Consider the following 6,161-nt stretch of genomic DNA (forward strand, 5'->3'; position numbering starts at 1 on the left):
ATAACAGCCTGCATTCCCCTACTAGAACTGAGAGAGAGCAGAATGGACCTCACTAGCAAAGATATATTCAGGTTGGAACCTACATGCATGAGCCAGAACCTCGTGAGGATGGACTGATACCTATATCCATTCTTATTGCTTCTATTTCAGGATTATCGCTTCTGACCTTGTTGAGTAAGCTATATTGCAGAAGCCAGGGCAACTTCATCACAGTTAATATACACATTTGCTTTAGGAGTCAGAGAAGTTGAAGGAAAACTGATGGGAAGTTAGAGCAATTGCACGTCTATTTGCACATTTCCCTTGTGACCCACTCAACCTGGAAACATAAAAGAAAGGATATTCTGGAAAGTATAGTTCAGACTAGACAAGTTTACATATTATAAAGCTACCACAATGTCCTTAAATCAAATTTTTCATATATGAGAAAGGAGAGAATCATAAACTAAGAGAAGAAACAGACCCAACAGTCTCACAATTGATTGAGATAGTAAAATTAGCTAATAAGTTTAAAATAACTAATTGATTTGTTTGAGTATATAGAGCAAGAGTTATATAACATTACCATAGAAGTACAATCTACAATAGAAAAATATTTGGAATTCTCGGAAGGAGAAAATATAACTTCTGAAATAAAAAGCTCATTAAAAGAGTTTAGCAGCATAATAGGCAAGAAGAACACAGGATTAGTAACCTGAGAGACTCTATAATTATAAATATCCAAACAGAAGAACAGAAAGAAGAAAGTATAGAAAATAAAGAAAAAAAGCATAGGGAGATAAGAGACACAATGAAAAGATCTAATATATATGTAACTAAACACCCCAAAAGGAAAAAAAGCATAATGCAGAAGAAATATTTGAAGAAATAAATGTTGGAATTTTATTTTTAAACTCATGCATTCAAGGAGGTATGTGAAACTCAAGCAGGATAAATATAAATTAAATCATATCAACATATCATGAAGAGACTATGAAAACTAAATTGAAGGAAAAATGTTTAAAGCAATCTGAGAATAAAGACACATTGGCCTTCAAAGAAGAAACAATAAGACAGATAACTGACTTTTTAACATATAATACAAAAGCTATGCAACAAAGAAATTATCTACTTAACACATTGAAAGGAAATAAATTCCTGTAAGAATTTTGTTCTAGGTGATATTGTCCTTAAAAAATGTAGGTTAAAAATAAAGATGATTATATCGCAATCTGAGAAAAGTGAATTTACCTTAATGTAAAAAGATATTTATAGATACCAAGATCTCCTAGTTCTTTAATCAAATTAAAAACAAGGCTATATCTTTACCCTGGTGTGAAAAGCCCAGCTAATGCCTGAATTTTTATAAGTCAGTATTTCTGCTTCAAGATTTCTAGTTTTTCAGAAAGTTTATCTCACTGATATCTATCATGTGGGAGCTGGGAGCATCCCTTAGCTGAAATGCCAAAGTTTCTCACTGCACTTGTCAAGATTTTCTTGAAAAAAAATTCTCCAATTTGTAATATAAAACTAACAATCAACAAAATTATGCAGTGTTTACATTTGTTTTATATCTCATTGTTTAAAGTATTAAATTGCTTGCCAGTTCAGCTGAACATCCAATAAATATTTCTTCTCCTTATTTACATACCCAAAAATTTAGTGTGCAGTTTGTATGTTTTTATAGGTATCGTGTATCTGTATTTTTAAGAATATATTTCATATCTCATTGTTTTATTTTACTATTATTAAACCTCATTCTTTCTAAATGTACTTGTGTTTCAACATTATCTGTGTTGATATAAACCTTTCTAAGATGTAACTGTGTACTCAATATTATCTGTTGCAATAGATTGAATATTTGTGTTCCCCTGTAACCTCCAATACATTTTTTGAAAGCTAATTCTCAATGAGATGGTATTTGGAGGTGGGGCTTTTGAGATGCGATTAAGTAATGAGAGTGGAGCCCTCATGATTGGTATCATGCACTCATAAAAGAGGCCCCAGAGTTCTCCCTTAACCATTCCATCATGTAAGGATACAGTGAAAAGACAGCTGTTGATGAACCAGCAAGTGGGCCATCAGTAGACACTGAATTTGTTGGAATCTTGATCTTGGACTTCCCAGCCTCCAGAAGTGGGGGAAACGAATTTTTGTTTTTATCATCTACCCAATCTGTGGCATTTTGTTATGGCATCTTGAATGGACTATGGCATCTGCTTAAGATATATTCATGGTATTAAAAGAAAATTTACTTTATTTGTTTATTGAGTTTTATTCTCATCTTGAAAAATAAATGTTCTGTCTCTCTCATTCTCTCTCTTTATAATTTCATTCAGAACCACAACAAACACCTGGTCTACGTGGAAATGTAAAAATCTAAATTTTTAGGCTACAATAATTATTATTAGTTATTGACAATTTTCTATTTAAGTTGTTTTTTTTTTTACTAACTTATTTATAAATAAGGAATGTATGAGTCCCTATTTCCACAAATCATCAGAATTTGATGCTTTTTAATGTTTATTAGTCTGAAATGGTAAGGAGAAGTCTCATTGTTTTGAATTTCATTTATCCTAAATAGTGATTTTAAGAATCTTTTCACATATTATTTTATTTTACTTTGTCTGATAAATAAAATGTCTGCAGTACCAGACCCTGAGAAAAGAGCTACAAATATTAAATCAAGTCTTCATTATTAAGAACCTATAAGCAGATACTATTGTTTGATTTGTCAATTCCTAATGCTAAGAGGCATATTAAAATCGTAACTCAGCATTTATAGAATTGTATATTTTTACTTGTATTTCTTTAAATGTTTCCTTTATAGATTTAAGAGTGTACTAATTAATATTTAGAAAGTTTTGGTGTATGGTTCTTATCTTTATTTTGTGGGTGGCCTTTTTATCCCTATTAATTTCTTTTTATACTTTTCCTTAATATTAATGTATTTTTCCACATATTTTTTGGTAGAAGTTGTATAGTTTTGGTCTTTGCATCTCAGTATTTTCAACCTTTCTCTGTAACTATACTTTAGTTAAGTCTCTTGTAAACATCATGGATTTGAGAGTAATTTTCTATTTTTTAGTATTTTATTTTATTATATTATTAGTTTCAAGTATACAGTACATTGGCTAGACATTTATATAGTTTATGAAATGACCTCCCCAATTACTTTATCATCTCTCTGGCTCTACACATAGCTTTTACATTACTTCTGCATTATGCTTTTCTTCTGCATTATGCTTTTTTTCCTTTTTTCCTATAGCCAAGATATGGAAGCAACCTAAACACCCATCAAAAGATGATTGGATAAAGAAGATATGGTTCATATATACAATGGACTATTACTCAGCCATAAAAAATGAAATTTTGCCATTTGCAATGACATGGATAGACCTAGAAGTTATTACACTGAACAAAATAAGTCAGAGAAAGATAAATGCCATATGATTTCACTTATATGTGGAATCTAAGGAAAAAAAAGAAGAAACTAGTCTATGGCCATGCCACCCTGAACAAGTCCTAGTCTGATTTTGGAAGCTAAGCAGGGTTGAGCCTGGTTAGTACTTGGATGAGAGACCGCCTAGGAAGACCAGGTGCTGTAGGCATAAAAAATAAGGAATTGTAAGCTGACAAGGGCCTTGCAATCTGTGAGGTCAAACAAAGGTTGCCTCTTCTAAAAAAAAAAAGAACAAACTAATCGAAAATAGACTCACGTATATAAAGAGTAATTTTCTTTTAATTGACATGTTTAATTACTGATAGTATGATATTTACTGATTAGACTTATTTCTAATTTCAGAGAGTTTCTCCATTGTACCATGTATTTTATTAGTTTTATCCCAGTTATTTCCCTAATTTGTTATTCTCGGTCATTTCCATTTTTTTTTTTTTTTGAGTTAACATAGTTTGTACAAGAGCTTAAAATGAAATGTAAACTTGAATATACAAATATATTTTATTTGTCCTCCACCTGGCAATTCCTTGACTATATGTAAATTTAGGGCCACAGTTTTCTTCTGAGCTCTTGGCATATTGTTCCATTGTCGTCTCTTTATCCAGAGTTTGAGATGAGATGTTGCATCAAACATCAGACATCATTGTTTAATTCCATAACTTTCTAGGAAACCTGTCAAAGAAATAAAATTTACTCGATGCATTGTAAATTCACATCTTCCTAAAGGCGTGAAGTCTTTGAAATAAAAAGATATTTGAGAACATAGTGATTTCCTCTGATACAAAGACATCTTTAGAAAAGCCATGAGAAACAACTTTTATTTAGAAGTTATTAACTTTAATTCCCTGGCTTAAATCAATGAGAGGGTTTTCAGGCAGGGAGAAAGCCTGCAAGGAAAAAGCATTCTAGAAATGATTTAATTGAAAAAGTATTCTAGTATGATTTAATTTGTATATCTCCTTACAATTGAAGTAAATGAATACCCCGGTGAAACTATAATCAAGAATATGTTTTATAACTCAGATAACAGTAAATTAATATATATCGTGTTTGCTTGGAAAAGGCTATTGCACAATAAAACCAATGTGTATGTCACAAGATACATCAGAGGTTGCAGTGGGTCTGTGGCTTTACTTTCTAAATTTTCCTAAATATTCTTATGCATCCTCTTAACCTTCTAGAACTTGAAAAATTATGAAACATAAGAGACATGAAATTGGAATGATCAACTTTTCGACATATGAAGAAAAGTTGCCCTCATTCAGTGTAAGGGCTACTTAAAAAACAATGGTATTCATTGTAAAACCCCAACACAAACTTGGTAAAACTAAAGAAAACATTAAGAAAAATTATAAGGAATATATTTGGGGTGATTATTTTGTCTTTGCGAAATAATATTGATTTATTATTTGAAAGGATTGATTTTTTATTATTATTTAAAAATCTAGCAGCTAATTTAGAGCATTTCAATTTGTGGTCAAGTTTGACTGCTTTCAATTTTGGCTATACCATCAAACTCTATATTAGCAATATGAGACATATTAGTAGAGAATAAATGGTGATAAAAAGAATGAATTGAGTCTTTTCAATACACCACATTGTATAATCTCTAGTTCAAATCAATTAATATATTGTCTTTATCTTTTTTTAAATAGAATTCTGGGGAAAACAAAAAAGATACTTGATAAAATCTTGCAGTGACTAAAGCAGCTTTTTCATTGGTCTCAATGGGATGCAGAGGACCAGCATCAAGAAATGGCCTTGCCAGGCCAACATAGCTGAAAATAGGACTTGTTTCCTAGCAACTCTGATCTCCTCCACTGTGAGAGACAGCAAAACTTTTCCTTCACTCTAAACCTGCTTTTAATCCCACTGGGTCAATAGGTAAACACGACTGGAATGGAGGAAATTGGTTACAGGCTCCTTACTAGTTTCCCCTATCATTAACCCATGTCTGTGAATGCAGGAATGATTGGGTGGTTGTTCTTGGTGGCAGAAACTAGGAAAGAGAAGCATAAGTCTTTATCATAGGAAGCACACACTTGTCTCTTGCATGGGTTTAATCTCACCTGGTAGACTGTTTATCTACATTGCAGAGATATCGAAGAGTCTGACTCCAGGCCAAAATCCTATGCGTGATCTCTTATATCTGACAATAGGAAATTGCAAAGTCTTTGCCTAGCAGGCTCCAGGTGGGAAAGCTGTCCCCTCCACATCAGACTTGGTGCACAGCCAATGCCTTGCAGCTTCTGAAGGGAGCTGCAGTTAAGGACTCAGTCCCCTTCCCCCAAGCAGCCATGCTCATACGCATATCTGCATTCCTAGCCTAGGCACCTCCTTTTGGAGACCTCCTTATTGGGGGCTTCAACTGAGATGCTTTTGGTCACCTCTGCTGGGACCTTCACTTTTTTTGGGTAGAGGGGTGGTTTGTCTTGTCTAAAACATTCGTCCCTACCCTGACTTAGTACTTTTCCATTCCTAGCCCTTCTCTCCCTTTCCTCCCTGACACCTCCAGTCCATAAAACTGCAGGAGACTTTTTTTCAGTGCTTCTTTGTGGTGAGACACAATTTTCCCCACATGTACTGGCTGTCACCTGACCCTTATCCAGTGCTGTTCCACAGAGAAAATGGAACTGTGAGGAACCAGAACTACTTTCCTTTTTGGCCTTTTGTACTACCACTACAAGGGGATAAAGTCTTGACTGTTACTTTCAGTTTGGCT

Source organism: Pteropus medius, unplaced genomic scaffold (genome assembly GCF_902729225.1).
Source record: "Pteropus medius unplaced genomic scaffold, Ma_sr-lr_union100, whole genome shotgun sequence".
NCBI lineage: Eukaryota > Metazoa > Chordata > Mammalia > Chiroptera > Pteropodidae > Pteropus > Pteropus medius.